Raw genomic sequence first — 11,947 nt, forward strand, 5'->3', positions numbered from 1 at the left:
TTCTGTAGTTCATGAGAATGGACTCAGAGTGCCGCTGTTGGTCAGTGTGTGACAGTTTAGAGAGCAGATCTGCAGCAGTTCCACCCCATCATCTCCATATTATTAGAGAGAGAGACGGAAGCTGAGCACACAGTCTGAAGAGGAGGAGAGATAACGCACATCACGGAGAGGCTCGTTTAATATCTTTTCTGGATATACAGGCCTTTGTTGTACTACTTCTTTCTTTGGATATCTACTATTATATGCATGATTGCCTACATGTTTTCTGGATTTATTTAGTCTGATTCAGCCTCAATCTTCGTGTTTTGGTCTTCTGCAAAATGTCGGACAGAACAATGGCGCGGCAAGTACTGCTGTTTATTTGGTTTCTCTCTCTCAGTTCAGCTCTCGGGCAGGTCAGTTACTCCATTCCTGAGGAAATGGCGAAAGGCTCTTTAGTCGGTAACATAGCGCAGGATTTGGGTTTAGATTTAAAGAGACTGAAATCGGGTAAAGCCCGTATTTATACCGGAGACAGCGCTGAATACATCGAGCTGAATAAAGAAAGAGGAGTCCTCCTTATCAAAGAGAGAATAGACCGAGAGGCGCTATGCGGACAGACAACGCCTTGCGCACTACATCTACAGATTATTCTGGAGAACCCGATGCAGTTGTATCGCATTACAGTCGAAGTCACGGACATAAATGACAACGCGCCGATGTTTAGTAAGAATGACATGAGATTTGAAATAAACGAAATTTCTTCTACAGGAGCCAGATTTCTGCTGGAGAGGGCTATTGATCATGACGTCGGTCGAAATGGTCTTCAGAGTTACTCCCTCCAGCCTACAGATAATTTTATTTTAAAATTTCAGAATCTCCCTGATGGAAATAAAGCTGTCGAAATGGTTCTTCAAAAACCATTAGACCGTGAAAAACAAGAGCATATCTCTTTACTGTTAACAGCCTTTGACGGAGGCGAGCCCCAGATGTCTGGGACAATGCAGATACATATTACAATTTTAGATGCGAATGATAACGCCCCTGTGTGTTCACAGTCCGTGTACAAAAGTAGCGTGGCTGAAAATTCGCCAAAAGGCACCGTTATAACAACAGTCAGTGCTTCCGATGCTGACAAGGGTTCATACGGAAGAATATCTTTTTCTCTTTCAGGCACGGCTGACAAAGTGGCGGAGATTTTTGAAATAGATCATGATGTTGGTGTTGTCAAGCTTATTGGGGGCATAGATTATGAAATAAGAAAGTATTACCAAATCGATGTTCATGCACGAGATGACGGAGGTCAAACGGATTCGTGTAAGGTCATTGTTGATGTTATTGATGTAAACGACAACAGTCCCGCTATTAATATTATTTCAAAATCCAGTCAGTTATCTGAAGATTCAAAATCTGGCACTGTACTAGCAATGTTAAACATTCAAGACGCAGACTCGAATGAAAGCGGTAAAGTTAATTGTCACTTGAATGAAAATGTGCCTTTCGTCATTCAGTCCTCACCCGATGGATTTTACAGTTTAGTCACAGACGACGAATTAGATCGAGAGAGAGATTCTGAGTATAACATCAGTGTGACGTGCGTTGATGAGGGCGTGCCCTCTCTCTCCAGCAGCGTCACTCTCTCCTTACAGATATCAGATGTGAATGATAACGCGCCTGTGTTTGACAAGAGCTCATATGAGGCCTCTGTTCAAGAAAACAACACACCGGGTCTTTCCATATTCACAGTCAGAGCTAGAGACGCAGATTTTAACCAGAATGCCCGTGTGTCTTACATACTGGAGGACTCCTCTGTTAACGGAGTGCCCGTCTCCTCGTTGGTGTCCGTTAGTGCTGATAGTGGAGTCATACATGCAGTGCGATCTTTCGATTACGAGCAGATCAAAGATTTCCCGTTCCGCGTAAAAGCGCAAGACGGAGGCTCCCTCCTCTCAGCAGCAACGTGAGTGTGAGAATAATTATTCAGGACCAGAATGACAACGCGCCTCAGGTTCTGTATCCGGTCCAGTCTGGTGCTTCTGTGGTGGCTGAAATAGTGCCTCGTTCGGCAGATGTGGGTTATCTGGTCACTAAAGTGGTGGCTGTTGATGTGGACTCTGGACAGAATGCCTGGCTCTCATATAAACTGCAGAAAGCCACAGACAGGGCGCTGTTTGAAGTGGGCTTACAGAATGGAGAAATAAGAACTGTACGTCAAGTGACAGATAAAGATGCTGTGAAACAAAGGCTCACTGTTGTAGTGGAGGACAACGGGCAGCCCTCTCGTTCAGCTACAGTCAATGTGAACGTGGCGGTGGCGGACAGCTTCCCTGAAGTGCTCTCCGAGTTCACTGACTTTACGCACGACAAGGAATACAACGACAACCTGACTTTTTATCTCGTCTTGGCCTTGGCTGTAGTTTCCTTTCTCTTTATCGTGTCTATCATAGCCATACTGTCAGTCAAATGCTACAGATGGAGACGTGAGCGGATGTATTACAAATCTGGCGCGAATCTGCCGGTTATTCCGTATTATCCGCCTCTTTACGCAGACGTAGGGGGCACAGGAACTTTACAGCACGTGTACAATTATGAGGTTTGCAGAACCACTGACTCCAGAAAGAGTGATCTGAAATACGTCAGACCTTGCAGTGAGAGCATCATTAGTCTGGACACCAGTGGAGCACAGACACTCACGCATGCGCAGAGAGACAAACTGACAAATGAAGATTGTTTTGATCAGGTGAGATTTTTATTTTATTTTTAATGTAATTTTTTTATGATTTTTTTAGCATCTTAAAACCCCACATTTTTTAAAGTGCTGGCTGCAGTTGGAAGCAATATCGACACGTTTGGTGATAAAGGTTTCAAAATAAGTCTCTTCATAATTTTGGAAAATTAGGCTAATTATAGTAATACTGAAACAGATCTTTGTTTTATTGGCATTTAATTTCAGCACAATAGAGATCTCTTTATCTGGAGACATTCATACATTTCGCAAATTCTCATTATTAGTCATTTGTTTTCATGATGACGTCATTTCCTGAGTTTCTGATGAGAGAACGACTTAATTTTGTCTACAATGTTTTGTTGTTGTTGTTTTTAGTGGCTGTATTTTCCAGCCGTTTATTTTCCTTTAAAGTAATTGTCCTGTCTTTTTTTTCTTTTCTTTTTTCTTGCATTTTATTATTTTCTTTACTTTCGGTTAATTTTTTATTTTTACATGCCATTGCAAATAAAAAATTTAGTGAAGTTTTCAACAGATATGATTACTTATTTGTAGCCTCCTTCATATTTGATTTATTGTTGTTTTTAGATAAAAGTTTAGATAATAAACAGCGGCTATAAAAATGGTCTATTATGCCACGTTATATCATTTAGGATCATCAGAAATCTCGTTATTTTGATGTCATGTGATGCTATCAACGTTAAACACTGTTTATATTTTGTGCTACCTACAATTCCATTTGCTAATAATTTCTGAACCCATTTGTGGTGATTTCATCTGTCCTTGTGAAGAAATCTGTTAATGCGCAATTGTGTCCAAGTAACTGACCATGGTCCTGAAATGTTCTCAAGCGTTCTTCTGTCTACTCTCTCTTACCTCCATTCAATGCAGCATCTATTTGAGATCCTATAAGTCATTTCAGTCTCTCAGCTTGTTTAGATAAACAAAAAATAATAATAGATCACATGGCATTTTTTTCATTTTTCACTTTTCTCAGCCATTGCGCTCAGAGAATCCGCAAGATTGAAATAACGTCATATCTCCTTCAGTTCATTTTATCTTTAATTCATTGGTATTTACTGGAACTCTTACAGACATTTCTCCTGGTAAGACGTTTTTAATTGTGAGTGTCATCCGCGAATGCTGTATTTTATTCCTTATATAATGGAAGTACATCTAAAATGCGTCCCATACTGAGATAAAAGCGGATCTATTTAGGATATTTCTGTAGTACATAAAAATGGACTCAGAGTGCCGCTGTTGGTCAGTTTGTGACAGTTTAGAGAGCAGATCTGCAGCAGTTCCACCCCCATCATCTCCATATTATTAGAGAGAGAGACGGAAGCTGAGCACACAGTCTGAAGAGGAGGAGAGATAACGCACATCACGGAGAGAGCGAATTTAACATCTCTTTCTTGGATTTACTGGCATTTTATTTCATTATTTTGACTTTGGATACGTTCATGGTTTCCTGCATGTTTTCTGGATTTATTTAGTCTGATTCAAGCTTAATCTTCGTGTTGTGGTCTTCTGCAAAATGTCGGACAGAACAATGGCGCGGCAAGTACTGCTGTTTATTTGGTTTCTCTCTCTCAGTTCAGCTCTCGGGCAGGTCAGTTACTCCATTCCTGAGGAAATGGCGAAAGGCTCTTTAGTCGGTAACATAGCGCAGGATTTGGGTTTAGATTTAAAGAGACTGAAATCGGGTAAAGCCCGTATTTATACCGGAGACAGCGCTGAATACATCGAGCTGAATAAAGAAAGAGGAGTCCTCCTTATCAAAGAGAGAATAGACCGAGAGGCGCTATGCGGACAGACAACGCCTTGCGCACTACATCTACAGATTATTCTGGAGAACCCGATTGAGCTCTACCGAATTACAATTGAAATTACGGATATAAACGATAATGCTCCAAGCTTTGTGAGAACAGAGAAACGATTTGAGATTAGTGAATCAGCCGTTGTGGGATCAAAATTTGTTTTAGAAAAAGCAATCGACCATGACATCGGTATAAATGGGCTCCAGAGCTATTCTTTGACTCCTACGGACAATTTCAATCTAAAACTTCACAGTCAAGGGGACGGAAGTAAAAAAGTAGAAATGATTCTGCACAAACCGCTTGACCGAGAGAAGCAGGAAAATATGTCTTTGTTATTAACTGCAGTGGACGGTGGTGAACCGGAATTGTCAGGGACCGTCCAGATACATGTCGTTGTTCTTGATGCAAACGATAATTCACCTGTTTTTAGTAAATCAGTCTATAAAGCAATTATAACAGAAAATTCGCCCATTGGCACGTCACTTATTTCGGTTAGTGCGTCTGATCCGGACAAAGGAACAAATGGTCTCATAATCTATTCGATTTCAAATGTCGCTGATCGAATGTCTGAGCTGTTTCATATTGATGAAAAAGGTGACGTAACAATGGTCGGAAAAATTGACTATGAACACGCAAAGCACTATCAAATTGATATCGAAGCTACAGACAACGGCGGGCTTTCCGATTCTAGTAAAATAATCGTGGATGTTATTGATGTAAATGATAACGCACCTGTTATCGGGGTGATGTCAAAATCTGTGTCCATAGCAGAGGACTCGCCACAGAGTGCTGTGATTGCCATAATCAGTGTTAACGATCCGGATTCCGACAGTAGCGGACAGGTTCAGTGTAGTGTTAATGAAAATATTCCTTTTACAATCAAATCAACTTCTAATGGATTTTATAGCATTGTGACAGATAGTGATTTAGATCGGGAGAGAGATTCTGAGTATAACATCAGTGTGACGTGCGCTGATGAGGGCGTGCCCTCTCTCTCCAGCAGCGTCACTCTCTCCTTACAGATATCAGATGTGAATGATAACGCGCCTGTGTTTGACAAGAGCTCATATGAGGCCTCTGTTCAAGAAAACAACACACCGGGTCTTTCCATATTCACAGTCAGAGCCAGAGACGCAGATTTTAACCAGAATGCCCGTGTGTCTTACATACTGGAGGACTCCTCTGTTAACGGAGTGCCCGTCTCCTCGTTGGTGTCCGTTAGTGCTGATAGTGGAGTCATACATGCAGTGCGATCTTTCGATTACGAGCAGATCAAAGATTTCCCGTTCCGCGTAAAAGCGCAAGACGGAGGCTCCCTCCTCTCAGCAGCAACGTGAGTGTGAGAATAATTATTCAGGACCAGAATGACAACGCGCCTCAGGTTCTGTATCCGGTCCAGTCTGGTGCTTCTGTGGTGGCTGAAATAGTGCCTCGTTCGGCAGATGTGGGTTATCTGGTCACTAAAGTGGTGGCTGTTGATGTGGACTCTGGACAGAATGCCTGGCTCTCATATAAACTGCAGAAAGCCACAGACAGGGCGCTGTTTGAAGTGGGCTTACAGAATGGAGAAATAAGAACTGTACGTCAAGTGACAGATAAAGATGCTGTGAAACAAAGGCTCACTGTTGTAGTGGAGGACAACGGGCAGCCCTCTCGTTCAGCTACAGTCAATGTGAACGTGGCGGTGGCGGACAGCTTCCCTGAAGTGCTCTCCGAGTTCACTGACTTTACGCACGACAAGGAATACAACGACAACCTGACTTTTTATCTCGTCTTGGCCTTGGCTGTAGTTTCCTTTCTCTTTATCGTGTCTATCATAGCCATACTGTCAGTCAAATGCTACAGATGGAGACGTGAGCGGATGTATTACAAATCTGGCGCGAATCTGCCGGTTATTCCGTATTATCCGCCTCTTTACGCAGACGTAGGGGGCACCGGAACTTTACAGCACGTGTACAATTATGAGGTCTGCAGAACCACTGACTCCAGAAAGAGTGATCTGAAATACGTCAGACCTTGCAGTGAGAGCATCATTAGTCTGGACACCAGTGGAGCACAGACACTCACGCATGCGCAGAGAGACAAACTGACCAATGAAGATTGTTTTGATCAGGTGAGGATTTTATTTTATTTTTAATGTAATTTTTTTATTATTTTTGTAGCATCTTAAAACCCCACATTTTTAAAAGTGCTGGCTGCATTTGGAAGCAATCTCGACACGTTTGCTGATAAAGGTTTCAAAATAAGTCTCTTCATAATTTTGGAAAATTAGGCTAATTATAGTAATACTGAAACAGATCTTTGTTTTATTGGCATTTAATTTCAGCAACAATAGAGATCTCTTTATCTGGAGACATTCATACATTTCGCAAATTCTCATTATTAGTCATTTGTTTTCATGATGACGTCATTTCCTGAGTTTCTGATGAGAGAACGACTTAATTTTGTCTACAATGTTTTGTTGTTGTTTTTTAGTGGCTGTATTTTCCAGCCGTTTATTTTCCTTTAAAGTAATTGTCCTGTCTTTTTTTTTTCTTTTCTTTTTTTCTTGCATTTTATTATTTTCTTTACTTTCGGTTAATTTTTTATTTTTACATGCCATTGCAAATAAAAAAATTTAGTGAAGTTTTCAACAGATATGATTACTTATTTGTAGCCTCCTTCATATTTGATTTATTGTTGTTTTTAGATAAAAGTTTAGATAATAAACAGCGGCTATAAAAATGGTCTATTATGCCACGTTATATCATTTAGGATCATCAGAAATCTCGTTATTTTGATGTCATGTGATGCTATCAACGTTAAACACTGTTTATATTTTGTGCTACCTACAATTCCATTTGCTAATAATTTCTGAACCCATTTGTGGTGATTTCATCTGTCCTTGTGAAGAAATCTGTTAATGCGCAATTGTGTCCAAGTAACTGACCATGGTCCTGAAATGTTCTCAAGCGTTCTTCTGTCTACTCTCTCTTACCTCCATTCAATGCAACATCTATTTGAGATCCTATAAGTCATTTCAGTCTCTCAGCTTGTTTAGATAAACAAAAAATAATAATAGATCACATGGCATTTTTTTCATTTTTCACTTTTCTCAGCCATTGCGCTCAGAGAATCCGCAAGATTGAAATAACGTCATATCTCCTTCAGTTCATTTTATCTTTAATTCATTGGTATTTACTGGAACTCTTACAGACATTTCTCCTGGTAAGACATTTTTAATTGTGAGTGTCATCCGCGAATGCTGTATTTTATTCCTTATATAATGGAAGTACATCTAAAATGCGTCCCATACTGAGATAAAAGCGGATCTATTTAGGATATTTCTGTAGTACATAAAAATGGACTCAGAGTGCCGCTGTTGGTCAGTGTGTGACAGTTTAGAGAGCAGATCTGCAGCAGTTCCACCCCCATCATCTCCATATTATTAGAGAGAGAGACGGAAGCTGAGCACACAGTCTGAAGAGGAGGAGAGATAACGCACATCACGGAGAGAGCGAATTTAACATCTCTTTCTTGGATTTACTGGCATTTTATTTCATTATTTTGACTTTGGATACGTTCATGGTTTCCTGCTGATTTTCTGGATTGATTTAGTCTGATTCAAGCTTAATCTTCGTGTTTTGGTCTTCTGCAAAATGTCGGACAGAACAATGGCGCGGCAAGTACTGCTGTTTATTTGGTTTCTCTCTCTCAGTTCAGCTCTCGGGCAGGTCAGTTACTCCATTCCTGAGGAAATGGCGAAAGGCTCTTTAGTCGGTAACATAGCGCAGGATTTGGGTTTAGATTTAAAGAGACTGAAATCGGGTAAAGCCCGTATTTATACCGGAGACAGCGCTGAATACATCGAGCTGAATAAAGAAAGAGGAGTCCTCCTTATCAAAGAGAGAATAGACCGAGAGGCGCTATGCGGACAGACAACGCCTTGCGCACTACATCTACAGATTATACTCGACAATCCAATGCAACTTTACAGAGTAACAGTTGAGGTACAAGACATTAATGATAACGCCCCAATTTTCAGCCTCAATGAGAAGAGATTTGAAATTAGCGAACTGGCTCAAACTGAAGCTAAATTCGACTTGGAGACTGCGGTTGACACCGATGTGGGTTTAAATGGTCTTCAAAGGTACACGCTGAAACCAAGTGACAATTTTATTGTTAAAACTCACAATTCTCCTGATGGTAGTAAGACAGTCGAAATGATTTTACAAAAACCACTTGATCGTGAAAAGCAAGATCAAATCTCTTTATTATTAACAGCATTTGATGGCGGGGAGGTGCAAATGTCAGGCACAATGCTGATACACATCACAGTTTTAGATGCAAATGATAATGCGCCGGTTTGCAGTCAGTCGGTGTACAAAGCAAGTATAGCCGAGAATTCAGCCAAGGGCACTGTGTTGACTACAGTCAGCGCGTCTGATGCAGATCAGGGTTTTAATGGAGTCATAACATATTCTGTATCCTCAGCAGCGCACGCGAGCCTATTTGACATTGGCCAACATGATGGTGTGCTCCGCATAATTGGAAATGTTGACTACGAAAAAAACAAACATTATCAGATAGCAATTCAAGCAAGTGATCAAGGAGGGCATACTGATTCATGTAAAGTAATTGTTGACGTCACAGATTCGAACGACAACAATCCAGTGATCAGTATAATATCCCAATCAAATCAGATTTCTGAAAATGCCCCGCCAGGGACAGTTCTTGCTATGATGAACATACAGGACGCCGATACGAATGAAAATGGCGCAGTAAAATGTGAATTAAATGAAAACATTCCTTTTATAATCCAATCTTCATCGGATGGGGTTTACAGCCTTGTAACCGACGGCGATTTAGATCGGGAGAGAGAGTCCGAGTATAACATCAGTGTGACGTGCGCTGATGAGGGCGTGCCCTCTCTCTCCAGCAGCGTCACTCTCTCCTTACAGATATCAGATGTGAATGATAACGCGCCTGTCTTTGACAAGAGCTCATATGAGGCCTCTGTTCAAGAAAACAACACACCGGGTCTTTCCATATTCACAGTTAGAGCCAGAGACGCAGATTTTAACCAGAATGCCCGTGTGTCTTACATACTAGAAGACTCCTCTGTTAACGGAGTGCCCGTCTCCTCGTTGGTGTCCGTTAGTGCTGATAGTGGAGTCATACATGCAGTGCGAGCTTTCGATTACGAGCAGATCAAAGATTTCCCGTTCCGCGTAAAAGCGCAAGACGGAGGCTCCCCTCCTCTCAGCAGCAACGTGAGTGTGAGAATAATTATTCAGGACCAGAATGACAACGCGCCTCAGGTTCTGTATCCGGTCCAGTCTGGTGCTTCTGTGGTGGCTGAAATAGTGCCTCGTTCGGCAGATGTGGGTTATCTGGTCACTAAAGTGGTGGCTGTTGATGTGGACTCTGGACAGAATGCCTGGCTCTCATATAAACTGCAGAAAGCCACAGACAGGGCGCTGTTTGAAGTGGGCTTACAGAATGGAGAAATAAGAACTGTACGTCAAGTGACAGATAAAGATGCTGTGAAACAAAGGCTCACTGTTGTAGTGGAGGACAACGGGCAGCCCTCTCGTTCAGCTACAGTCAATGTGAACGTGGCGGTGGCGGACAGCTTCCTGAAGTGCTCTCCGAGTTCACTGACTTTACGCACGACAAGGAATACAACGACAACCTGACTTTTTATCTCGTCTTGGCCTTGGCTGTAGTTTCCTTTCTCTTTATCGTGTCTATCATAGCCATACTGTCAGTAAAATGCTACAGATGGAGACGTGAGCGGATGTATTACAAATCTGGCGCGAATCTGCCGGTTATTCCGTATTATCCGCCTCTTTACGCAGACGTAGGGGGCACCGGAACTTTACAGCACGTGTACAATTATGAGGTCTGCAGAACCACTGACTCCAGAAAGAGTGATCTGAAATACGTCAGACCTTGCAGTGAGAGCATCATTAGTCTGGACACCAGTGGAGCACAGACACTCCCGCATGCGCAGAGAGACAAACTGACCAGTGAAGATTCTTTTGATCAGGTGAGCTCGAGTCAACGTTTATGAATATGACTTTTTGATTAAATGCTCCTTCCCTGTTTCTGATTTTTTTTAGTGTTGTTAGTGTACACTGTAAAATATTATTTATTAAATTTCGGTTGAAAATGTCAGCTGTGATTGGCAGAAATGTCCAGTATAAATCAGTGACGATGTTTTAGGCATTACGTGAGGGCATACGCATGCGCAGAGAGACAAACTGACCAGTGAAGATTTTTAAAGATTCTCTTCATTGTAGTTACATCCTCAAGTTTTAGAAGATAACAGAAATGTAAACTGGAGGATTTTTTAACCTTTACTTTTAGTGAAACGGGTATCTATTTACCTTTAACAGTTTATTTGGTTAATTTTAGGGGGAATTTGTATTATTTTTGCATTCATTCTCATGTAATTTTGAGCCTGTAGAATGAGCAATCTACACTGTGAGAGGATGAATCGCTTTAGTTTCTCTATGCATGGTGTTGAAACAAAGTCATTTGCCTTTTTAACCTTTCATCACAACGCAGATTTTAAGTGATATATGTCACTGACATTCGTGGATCCTGATTATAAGGACAGGTTAACTGATCCGCATGCCCAATCTTATTTTTATAAGCCTTTATTTTTCCGTGTATATTTTTATTCTGTATTTTTTTATATAATGTTATTATTATTATTATATGCTTTGGAACAAATTATATTGTGAATAGTTACAATATACATCTGAATAATTTTTATATATTTTCCATAGCATCAATTCCTAGATTTCACAAATGATTGCACTTCGTTGACATTACTCATTTTACTCATTTATATTTTACACCATTTTATTTGTGACTCTGTGGTCATGTAATATTTCTCTGATGCTCTAAGTGCCGCTGTTGTTCAAGGATGTGCTGGTTTTAAACGCCCTTTTGCTGATCCTCCTCCTCATTCTGACGTCATACAGTCTGCAGAACATCTTTCATTTACGATCCTGTCAATCAGCGCTTTCTCGCATGAAGACTACTGCTGCTAACATACACGAACAGAATTTGACGACTTCTTCCTCTTCGAATATTTCTACTCTTTTGTGATCTTTTGGACTCGACTGCATGGTGAAGAATATGCGTTTCCTTTGTTCTCTTTCCGTCAGGGAGAGCTGTCCCACCGCACGGTTGTCGTGGTGGATGATGCAGATATTTTTCCTTTGGATTATTGTCATGGCCGTTGCGCACGGGCAGGTCCGTTATTCTATCCCAGAGGAGATGACAAAGGGCTCGCTGGTGGGAAATATCGTTCAGGATCTCGGTTTGGATGTTAAGAGGCTGAGATCTGGTCGAGCGCGGATCTTTACGGAGGACAGTCGTGAGTACATCGGTCTGAATGTGGATAAAGGGACTCTGGTAGTGAAAGAGA

At 41.3% G+C, this 11,947-nt stretch overlaps 1 pseudogene; it reads left to right on the plus strand.

Annotated features, from left to right (window-relative positions):
* LOC127663254 (protocadherin beta-16-like) overlaps nucleotides 1-11,852 on the plus strand; it is a 23,462-nt pseudogene extending 11,610 nt beyond the window's left edge.
* Nucleotides 11,853-11,947: the final 95 nt, after the last annotated feature.

This window comes from Xyrauchen texanus, chromosome 23 (assembly GCF_025860055.1).
Source record: "Xyrauchen texanus isolate HMW12.3.18 chromosome 23, RBS_HiC_50CHRs, whole genome shotgun sequence".
NCBI classification, from domain to species: Eukaryota; Metazoa; Chordata; class Actinopteri; order Cypriniformes; family Catostomidae; genus Xyrauchen; species Xyrauchen texanus.